Below are 11,585 nucleotides of genomic sequence, written 5' to 3'. Positions count from 1 at the left end.
GAATGAGCCCTAAAAGTGCTGGGCAATAGACTGTTTTTCCGTATATGAAGATAATAGAGCTGAAATTCAGATTTTCCACCTAATCCACTGTCTAGGGGTTAGATTTTCTATTGTGCCAACCATCTTACCCTAGAGATGGTGATCTTCCAACTTTCCCCCAAGTTGTTACACTATCTATACTATATGGTCCTATCTATCTATCTATCTATCTATCTATCTATCTATCTATCTATCTATCTATCTATCTATCTATCTATCTATCTATCTATCTATCTATCTATCTATCAATATACCAAGTCCAGCAGCACCGGCAGCGTGTGGGTGCAAGCTCTGAGGGACAGACCAAGTCCCAGATACACAGAAGTCAAAAAATGAGCAGCAACTCCAATAGTAAGGGTGAAAAAAGTGGGTACTTTTATTGCCCGTGCAACGTTTCAGCTCCGTTCACTGGAGCCTTTCTCTCTCTCTCTCTCTCTCTCACTCTCTCTCTCTCTCACTCTCTCTCTCTCACTCTCTCTCTCACTCTCTCTCACTCTCTCACTCTCTCTCTCACTCTCTCTCTCTCACTCTCTCTCTCACTCTCTCTCTCACTCTCTCACTCTCTCTCTCCCACTCACTCTCACTCTCATTATCTTTCCATGTTAATGGCTCTGGTTCTCTATAGTACCCAATACAATACTAGTAGAGATGTTTTAAAACTGGTGCAAATTGCTGGTGTATTTGCCTATGGTAACCAATCAGATTCCACCTCTCATTTTCACTGGCCCTTTGGATAATGATCGCAGCGTCCACTTTTTCTTTGCAGTAGTTTTGATACATCTCCCCCACTGCCTCTATATAGTAGATGTTTTCTTTAGACATGTAATATTATTACAGTTTGAAGGTAACCTGTGCACTGGATGACACTGCAATCACAGGCGTAATATAGTTATAATCGTCCGACATACAGTAGGTGAAGTTCAAGGACCTCCTTTGAGCAACATCCTGGATTTCTTTTTCTTTCCAATTCTTGCTTGTCTGATGTTCTAACAACCATCTCAATAAGTCAGCATGGAGTACATGGTGTGTGCCAAATTTATCATGTAGTGTATAGTAAAGGGGTGTTGCTATGATAAGGAAAACTTGGCTTCTCTCCCAGAATGTCCAGAGACTCCCGGAAAAAGGGAAGACCACCCAGTCTCCCGTTAGAGTAGGCAAGACTTCCGGGTGCCTCGCCTCCGGACAAAGTACCTACGTCTTCTCCTCCATGCAGTCCTCTTCACTGCTGGACACCATAGTAATGGCAGACATATCTTTTAAATTCAACGGGTCCTCTTCACACATGAAATAAATACTCACAATTTCATTGACGGCCCGAGGCCTGCTCCAGTCTGAGAGATGAAAATCTAATCAGCAGAATTCTGCTCGGAACGGTAATTTGTGTAAATCTCTAAACATTGAGATGTATTTATGGAAATGTAAAAAATCACTTGTTTATTGGCTGACATCAAACACAAACCAACGACTTTGTCTTGAATGTGAAAAACATTTTAATTGCAATAACAATGTGATTTTATGATATTGATCTCCATTTTCCTGACATCATTTCGAGATAATTGCAGTTTCTTGGTGCAGGATAAGAAGGAAATGTGAATTGTTATATGATCCTCGATTTGTTCTGCTCTATACGTAAACAGTTTATGCCATGATTAAAATTCTTGTTTTAATCCTCGAACATCAAAATCTATACCTCGAGGGCAGCCATCAGCGGTGCAAACAAATACAATCAAACCTCTATGAGACGACCACCTAAAATTGGAGTGATGGTCTTCTAGATGTGTGGTAGTCTCAATATACATAGGCTATAAGGGAATTGAAAATCCATCATTAATTTTAGTCTAGATCATGAGTGGTCTCTGAATTATCATTACTGTAAAATATCTGAGACCTTACTCCCATTGTATCCTAGATTCATCCTATAGAAACGTCAGATAATTCTAGAAGAAAGCAAAATCAAGTTTCATACTAAACAAAGGTAAAGAAATGGTAAATTCCAGCCGGGTTCTACAGATGGAAACTGCAAATGAAGAAGACCATTGGCGTTACCCAACTGAAAACAAGAGGTCATAAGATAATGGTAGGTCTATGGTGACAAAAGCTTTCCTGAACAGTCTGTTCCATCATTTGGCATTTCAGTCAATAGTTGTGTGGGGATGATCTTTCCATGGAAAATGTCTTGATGGTCAATACTATTACCTTGTGGTCCAAGGTCATAAAGTTTGTATTTTCCTCTTTGGATGCTAAAGGGGTGTTAATCCTTGAACACCAAAATCTATACCTTGAGGGCAGCCATCAGCAGTGCAAACAAATAGATAAACCTATATTAGACGACCACCTAAAATTGTAGTGATGATCTTCTAGATGGGGTGGTCCTCTCAAAGAAGAGGCCTAATACACATAGGATATAAGAGAATTGAAAATCCATCAATGATTCTGGTCTAGTAGTAGTCTTCTCTGAAGATCATCACTGTAAAAAATCTGTACAGGGAGATCATAATGGTAAGTTTATGGTGGCAGAAGCTTTGTTTCTAATCAGTCTGTTCTATTATTTGGCTTTTCAGTCAATATTTGTGTGGGGACGATCGTTCCATGGAAAATGTCCTAATGGTTAGTACAATTACCTTGTGGTTCCAGATCATAAAGTTTGTATGTTCTCCTTTAGATGTTAAGGGGGTGTTAATTCACGAACACCAAAATCTAAACCTTGATGGCGCCCATCAATAGTGCCAACTGTAAAGGATCTGCCAGACACAGCTTCTGTGTCGACGCCTGTGGGTAATCAGTCTGCACCTGCTCCTAGGTCTGATAGAGTGACTCGATCATCTACCACTCAGGATGGTAGTCTTAGGAGTGGGAGAGCCTATCACAGCCTGGCCAGACGGTTCTAGCTCCAGCCCTCGGTCCATTTATACCTTCATTTCCTGCTTGTCTTTGCCTGTGATTCTATCATGTCTCCTGGCTCTGCCACTCCAGCTATTGCTATTTACCTCTGCTTCATTTTGACCCTGGCTTTACTGACTACGCTCCTGCTCTTCGTTTGGTACCTCGTACACTCCTGGTTTGACTCGGCTCGTTCACTACTCTTGTTGCTCACGGTGTTGCCGTGGGAAACTGCCCCATTTCCCTTAGTTTCTGTGTACCCTTGTCTATTTGTCTGTCGTGCACATATTGAGCGTAGGGACCGTCGCCCAGTTGTACACCGTCGCCTAAGATGGGCTGTGCAAGTAGGCAGGGACTGAGTGGCGGGTAGATTAGGGCTCACCTGTCTGTCTCCCTACCCCGACAATACACCAACAAATACAGACAAACCTCGATGAGATGATAACCTAAAATTGGAGTGATAGTCTTCTAGATGGGGTGGTCCTCTCAAAGAAAAGGACCAATATACATAGAAAATAAGGGAATTGAAAATCCATACTTGATTCTGGTCTAGATCATGGGTGGTCTTCTCTGAAGGATCATTAATGTAAAGAAAATCTTGGCAGGGAGATGATCGTTCCATGTAGAATGTCTTAATAGTTAGTACAATTACCTTGTGGTCCAAGGTCATAAATATTCTATTAAGACGCTAAGGGGGTGTTCTCCAACTAGTAGCTCAGAAACCCCATGGCTCTTGTGTACCCTGCATGTGGCTCCGTAGCAGGTGGCACCTTTAATTACTATTGTGCTCTCTTGGCACAAGGTATCAATGTATAACTGAAACTTGGCACAAGGGTCAAAACCTTAACATGGACAGTTAGTATTAAGGTAAGAGATGGTAATATCTTTAAGGGACTTTTTAAGTTTTCATACTCAGTGATGATCAACATCAAGTCTGTCATGTTTGAAAGTGGTTCATAATCTCGAAAAGGTCAGTAACTACTGCTCGATGGGTATTACAGAAATAGCTGAGCAAGCTTGAGCAACTTTGTAGATACATTGCATTACAATGAATGTAGTGAGATTTCAGCTCTGAAGCCTGCCGAATAGTGAATACAGCTCTGGACTATAATACTGTCTTAGGGTCAGTACAAGATGAATAATGCGATGTATTTACAAAGTTTAACAATTTTTTATGTTGAACGTTAGTGTCCAAAGGAGAACATTTTACATTTTCTGATCATAGTGCTCCCGTAAGTATTTGAAGGGAAGTCCAAAATTTGGTCCCTATGAGAGGTGTTCAGATGGTGACTTGTAAACTTGAAAAGGTGGTGACGTGTTGGTGACCATGTAAAATCTGTGCGCTACTGAATGTCAAGCTGTTCCTTAAAATAGTTTGAACTTTCTCTTTTTATTTACAGGAGCTTGTGGTGACCAAATAAAAAGGATGCAATGAAATGGGAGAATGTAGAAGTTAGAGGATCATATTATGCTAAAATCTGATTTATTCATAATACAGTGGTGTTTAACAATGTTCATGTTCCTTTACCAAAAGTTACTTTGTTAGGCCGACTTAACTTGAAAGTGGAACCTTTAGGCTACAACTGGTCTAGTGCTTACTAAAGTAAGGTGCGGTATCTAAGGGATCCTCCAGTTCTTCGCCCAGGGACACCCGCAAGGAAGTTTGGACTTAACCGGTCGGATCCCACAGGCAAGAGGCATTGTCTGGGGGGCGTAACTATAATTCATAGGGCCCCATAGCAAACTCAGATGGATCCCCTACCACCTAGTGACAGGAAACTGAAACAGCAGTATTAGTAGGTTAGATAATAGCATAGTAAGGTAAAGATAATAGTGCAATATATCAGGGAACCCCATATAGTAGTGCTGGATAGCAGAAATTCACCAACGTGTTATTCCCTACAAAAAACCCTGTTCTTGCCCCTGAGTGGGCCCAATCAACCTAGGGCCCTATATCAGCTACTATGACTGCTACAGCTATAGTTACACTTATGGCAGGGCTGGCTCCAGTTTTATGTGGACCCTTGGGCGACACAGACTTAGTAGGCCCCTTTGCGGTGGAACTCACGGTGGCAGTAAAATGGCAGAAAACATGACTTTGTGCCCCCATATAGAAGTTAGGCTTCCAGTTTGTACCCCCATAAATTTAATGCCCTCTGTAGATAGTGCCACACCGATCCCTCCCAGGTAGTGCCATACAGCCCCCCTCCCTGGTAGTGCCACACAGCCCCCAGGTAGTGCCACACAGCCCCCCTCCCTGGTAGTGCCACACAGCCACCCTCCCTGGTTGTACCACACAGCCACTCTCCCTGGTAGTACCACACAGCCTCCCTCCCTCTAGGTAGTGCCTTTGGGGTTCCCTCTAGGAGTGAAATCATTAGCCAGAGCATTGCCGATGCTCTGGCTGGGGATTCCACTTTAGGAGAAACCCCTGACATCACTGTCCATATATGGACAGTGTTGTCAGGGACAAACCCAGAGCCATAGTCCTGGGAAGAGCACTACTAGCACTCTGCCTGGGACTCTTGCTCTGCTCCTGACATCGCTGTCCATATATGAGTAGAGCTGAAGTCCCAGGCAGAGTGCTAGTAAAGACTCTGCTCCAGTACTCCAGCTCTGGGGAAGCCCCTGACATCACTGTCCATATACGGCTAGTGTTGTCAGGAGCAACATCAGAGCCAAAGTCCCGGACAGAGCGATGGACAGTGATGTGAGGGGCTTCCCCAGAGATGGAGTCCCGGATCAGAGCCGCTTCTAGCGCTCTACCTGGGACTCCTTCTCTCCTCCTGACATCATTTTTCATATATGTACAGTGATGTCAGGGGCTTCCCCAGAGACGGAGTCCCGGAGCAGAGCCTCTTGTAGCGCTCTGCCTGGGACTCCTCTGACATCACTGTCCATACATGGACAGTGATGTCATGATGATGGCAGCGACAGCACCCAGTGGCCGAGTGGGCCCCCCCAAGGGTAGTGGGCCCCGGCACTTGCCCGGGTTCGATGGGTGCTGACGCCGGCCCTGATTTATGGTCTTTATAGAAACTGATTGTAGGGCATTAAGTAAACGACCTAGCTGATTTAAATAGTAGGCCCTGGTGACATCATCAGAAGCAGCCCAGGAGTAAACATTCCTTCGCATGGCAACATCTCACGAGGGTGGCGAGTCGGATTTACATTAGATGGTTAGCTGGTCCAGCCGAATACTGTGGTTTTGGCCAAAATACATCTAATGTGTATGGCCAGCCTTATAAAGAGTTCAGGACCACTGCTGTCACAACTCAACACTCCAACTGCTAGGGTAGACCTCCAAAGCCCCAGACCAAACCTGCACCCATGCAAATAGATAAAAAAGTTTACCTCGTCCTGATGCTATGGGCTACAGGCGTCTGTAACATGGCCATCCTCATAGGACATGAAAGTTTTGCAAACCCCATAAACAGTCTTGCTTTCAATTACGTCTTTGCTATTTTCGTAACACATTTTTATGTTATTTATTCCCGGGACTGGTAAATTAGGTGCAGCATGACAAATTTTATTAAGAGTGTGTAATGTTCAGCAGGCCGGCCCACATCGACTTACAGTCTGTCCCTAGAATTCTGATTCTTTCAGAACTTTGCCAATTCTTTAATGAAATCATGAACTGGCCTCAGTCTTTGGCAGCTGAATGAATGGCAGATCAAACTTCTTTTTATTTTTCAAATTGGAATGTTTTTGCAGTTTTGAGGTTCTTCTCCAGAAAAGTTGAAGGTGGTGTCCTTTAAACTTACAACCGGGTATAGAGATGTGAAGTGTAGGGCTCTAAGACATTGAAGACATTACAGGTCCTCTGGAAAACAACAGATAAGCTAGTGAATAAATGAACTGTGTCAACCTGAGATGAACTTCACCCCAAACCACCTGAGGTCCAGAATAATCATTAATATCGCTTGATCCTTCCGTGCTTCATCATATTCACGAATGTTAAGGGCAAATTTATTTCTCATTTTTTAGAAACACATTTTAAAAAAATATTCTACTTATTTTGTGGCTTGCTGGTTCTAAAACCCACAGCAGCTGAGCTTGAACAGTAGAAAGATCACCAAGTTTTTGCGTTGTTGGATATCTTTTTTATTGCTCCAGAAAGTACTGCAATCCCACTAAGGCCTCTTGCACACTTTGGTTGGCCGTCGTACGGCCGTTAACGACGGATCCGTGAAACACGGACCGCACATGGATGGCTTCCGTGTGCAGTCCGTTGTTTCACGAACCAAAGCCATGAAAAGGCCGAGACTGTTCCGTCAAAAACGGACAGGAGTAGGACCTGTCCTATTTTTGACGTAACGGCCACACGATTCCGTTAAAACAACAGAAGTGTGCATGGCCCCATTGAAATGAATGTGTCAGGGTGTTATCGGTTAAAAAACGGATAGCACCCTGACGAAAATAACTGAGGTGGGCATGAGGCCTTAAGGTGAAGGCACAAAGTAAGCAACATCATAAATATATCTGGTTTAGATGTCAGAGGTCAGGAAGACTTCCTAGTAGATTCAGCTCTTCTGCTGTCCCCCAAAAATTCAGATTTCAAAATTTTTACACAGACTTGCACATTTATTGCATTAGCTACATTTCACTACTAAAGCTTTTGTTTTTTGCTTACTGTCCTATCTGTGTCACGATATTCTTTCTCTGTCGAGATGCTGGTTATTGTACGGGTTCTCCAGGACTTAAAAATGAATGGCTTATCCTTCGCATAAACCATCAGCCTTCATCATTGATCTGTGGGGGTTTGACCTCTGGGACCAGTGCCGATCAGCACAATGAAGGGGACGCAACTTTTTCATTTTCCTCTAGCTCGTGAGTATTGGCTTCTGAGAAAAATACAAATTAGAGTCCAGTATTATTCCCTTTCAATGATGATTATTACAAATGCTCCCCTCCCTCCTGCTGTGTGATCACTGTCTCATCATAGCAAAAGGCATAATGGTCCCTACTACACAGTCTCCATCTTCCTGCTGATGCATGAGATCGTTCTGTCCTACACTAAAGGAAGCCACTTCTTCCCATACCCCAATTTCACCTGCAGTTGCAAGATCAGTTGCTATAGGGAACAGTCTGTGTGCTGGGCAGCCTAAGGGGAGCTTCTACTGATAGGACCTGACTACAGAGGAGACTGTTTGTAGTCAGAACCCACTGGTTAACCACAGAATTTTAAAAACCAGCAGAAAATTCACAAAGGAGGGAATGAGGTTATTAAGATATATTTCAAAATGGTAGATTATTACATTTTATAACTATTGGCTCCAACTTGTCTAAAGGGGAATTTGCACTTTTAGAACACTACTGTTGAACATGTGTAATAGTCATTGTATAAAGCTGGTGTATCTTACTACCAACAATTGTCTGTAAGGCATCTGCCATGCTTGGATCCAAAAAAATATCTTTAGGCTGTGTATGGCTTATTTATGGCTGTAGATAGACTTCAGATTGCACCTTACAATAGTATATAGACAGGACCAAATTTAAATTATTGAAAGGCCCCCCAGGAAAAAAAAATTGTGAGGGCACCCATTCCACTTTTGAGACCAGACCCCATCTGACTCCCTATCACAACATCTCCTTTGCACTTCAATGAAGAGAGTCACACACATGCCTGGCCACATCTTCACCTCTTTTTGGCTGGATAGGACTACCGAATACACCACCCATATAATAGTAACTGGCAGGCATGCGTGGAAAGAAGAGGCTAATTCTAGGTGAATGGCTGGGCTGGGAGCATTGTACCTGTTGGACAAACAAATCTTCCATTGCGGCTGTGGGCAAGACAGTTTGGGCATTGGAGGTCCCCAAGGTGGCTCCCAAGCCCTGTGTGCCCTCCTTATAATCTAGCCCTGCATACAATCAGACCCTGCAGCCCATGGCCATAATAGCGTGTCATTTCATTTGTAAACTAGTGCGTTTCAATGTGTTGGCAGATTTAATTTAGTTAGCAATGCTGTTACCGGTCTACAGGCAAATGACGTCATTTTTTTTTAGCCCCTGCCGAAAACCTCTTCAAAAGTCAGACAGCCCCTTTCTCAGGACGTGAAAACATTTGCAAAACACATATACAGAATTTTGCTTTCCAAAACGCCTTTGCTATTTCCGTAACTGATTCGTATGCTATTTATTCCCGGCACTGGTAAATTAGGTGCAGTGTGACAAATTTTATTAGGGGTGTGTAATAGTTAGCAGGCCGTCCCACAACCACTTGAAGTCTATTCCTAGAACTCTTTCAGAACTTTGCCAATTCTATTATGAAGTCATGAACTGTGAGCATTCACAATGGTAACTCAATGCCGCAAGAATCCCTGTCCGACTTAATGCAATAATATTTAAGTATCAGCTCTTAATTGGGTCGCCCCATCCAGAAGCCACGAGGATTTTAATCAGTCGTATAGCACAGGGATAAAAACATTTATAGTGCAGGGCGGGGAGGCCGGGACACAATAAAACTAGAGGCTGCATACTCACTGCATTAAAACATGTCTGAACTTAGACTGTAGTCGTTAAATCTTTCATCCCCTTAGTCAACAACACAATGGCCCGGGAGACAAGCACAGACAGACTCGCCACATTAAAAATGCTTCTCGACTGACTGAGGGACCCAGGGTGAAGCCCCTCTCACCGTTTCACGCTGTATTGAAATTTCATTCATCACGATTAAGCACACAGGTGTTTCAGATGCGTCTAGTCTAGAGCAAAGCAGCCTGTGATAGGGTCATGCCGGGGTTAAATGCTCAAAAGGACATTTTGGGTCGTTTTATGGACACAGCTGTTGAGTTCTGTTCATGGCGCAGCCAAATATTACAACACAACAAGCAGGGTTGGTCCAAGGTCTTTGCCTCATTTTGCCTTTGTTCCAAAAAATTCTCAGAATGGACGCGGATAAAAATAAAGGGCATAGTAGTATCTGGGAAATTGGTGGCGTTCTGGCTATGTTTGTCCTCAGACACAATTTTAATACGGTAGTAAAAAATAACAACAATAAAAAAACAGCCATAATTAAAACATAAAATAAACAGTAAATACTATATAATAATGTAAAACAGGCAACAAAAAAATCTTGGCAACATGACGAAAGTCATGTACAGCCACATAAAGTTCTGTATCTAAGAAAAATGGGGGTCATCCTATACAGCCACCATTGAAATTCCCACAAGATTTATAGAGCTGTACCCCGCTTCTCCGTACTTGCCAACAATCCCGATTTTCACAGCAAACGGGAATGCCAAGAGGTGGAGTTTATGCTAATTTGTAAGTACCATTCTCCTGTATAGAAAATCTGCCTATTTATTAGGCGACTCTCTGCCCCCCAAGCCACAACACTGAAAAATTTGCCATACAAGGCGTTTAAGAGGGATTTTACAACCCCAGCGGGAGCTGTTATGGCAGCCATATTGACTACCTTACACATATAGCTAGAATTAAAGGGGTATTCTCATCTTATATAGTGATGGCATATCCCTAGGTTCGGTGGGGGGTCCAACCACTGGGACCCCCACCAATTCTGACAATGAAGGGGCCACAGCGCTGCGTCCCTTCATTCTCAGTGTAGTTGGGTGCCCCAGAGGTTGGAGACCCACTGATCATAACATGATGACATATGTTAGCGATATGCCATCACTTTATAAGATGGCAATAACCCTTGATATATTTAACGAAAAGACTTAAAGGGATTGTATAGAATTAGAAAAACATGACCGCTTTCTTCGAAAAACCGTACCACACCTGAGCCACTGTTAACACTTTCAGCTGCATTGCTAAAGCTATTGGGCCACATGATGTTCTTGCCACATTTCTAAATAAATGGAAAGTATGAGAAAGACAGAACAAAGTGCCAGTATGGACGATCCAAAATGGTATCGGAAAGTGTGTAAATGCTAATGATGCTGTTTGTGTTTCATTTGTGTGCTATGGTTCGCAGAGCGACTATTGGCCCCTGGGTGCCATGTTGCTGGGGGCCGTTAACACTGTCAGTTTGACACCCTGTGACGTGTGAAAATTCTTCCAGAGCGATTCCTCTGCGGGGGATTTACTGTTAGACCCATTGCCTGCAAGCCCCTAACTCGGCATAGTGCAAAGTGGCAGCACTGCCTTGAACTGGTTGCTAAGATACACTGCCGAACAACAGTTGTCAGGTAACTAGTTCCTAGCAACCAATCTGCCTTAAATTAATCAGATCTCCAGTTTAATGAAGGAGTGGCACTGAACAGAGGACATAGACTGGTCAACGGGGCTTGGCAGCTCTCATATCAGTCTTTTCTCTCTATATTATATTTTACTGCCTTATTAATCCTAATATATATATACACAACCATTACATTTAGGCTGGGCTCATACTGTGTGTTTTTGTTGAATTTTGAACACACATTTTTTTGTATTGATAGATGAGCTCTTATAGAGAGACATGGGACTTTATCTAGCAAAACAAAACAAAAAATGCATGTTAAAAACACACACTGTGAACCCAGCCTAAAACGACTGACATTTAAAGTAAATAACATTTATTATGTCATCACAATGGCGCCTGACAAGTGGGGGGATATATTAGGCAACAAATGATCAGTCTGTTCTTAAAGTTGATGTGTTGGAAGGAGAAAAACTGTCAAGTGTAAGAATCTGAACGACATTGACGAGGGGCAAATTGTGAT

At 42.9% G+C, this 11,585-nt stretch overlaps 1 long non-coding RNA gene across 3 annotated transcripts; it reads right to left on the bottom strand.

Annotated features, from left to right (window-relative positions):
- Window positions 1-6,420: 6,420 nt before the first annotated feature.
- LOC142722908 (uncharacterized) lies at window positions 6,421-9,626 on the bottom strand. 3 transcript variants are annotated; one of them, XR_012875278.1, is made up of 3 exons: window positions 9,560-9,626; window positions 7,553-7,763; window positions 6,421-6,742 (listed from the first exon to the last, which is right to left on the bottom strand). It is a non-coding gene; the product is annotated as an uncharacterized LOC142722908 (long non-coding RNA). The 3 variants fall into 3 exon arrangements; XR_012875256.1 differs by lacking the exon at window positions 9,560-9,626 and adding an exon at window positions 9,406-9,459; XR_012875206.1 differs by lacking the exon at window positions 9,560-9,626 and adding an exon at window positions 8,895-9,102.
- Between the last annotated feature and the right edge of the window lie 1,959 nt (window positions 9,627-11,585).

Source organism: Rhinoderma darwinii, chromosome 1 (assembly GCF_050947455.1).
Source record: "Rhinoderma darwinii isolate aRhiDar2 chromosome 1, aRhiDar2.hap1, whole genome shotgun sequence".
Classification (NCBI taxonomy): Eukaryota; Metazoa; Chordata; class Amphibia; order Anura; family Rhinodermatidae; genus Rhinoderma; species Rhinoderma darwinii.
Note: the sequence above shows the minus strand (reverse complement) of the source record. Positions and strands in the feature narration are given on the sequence as shown.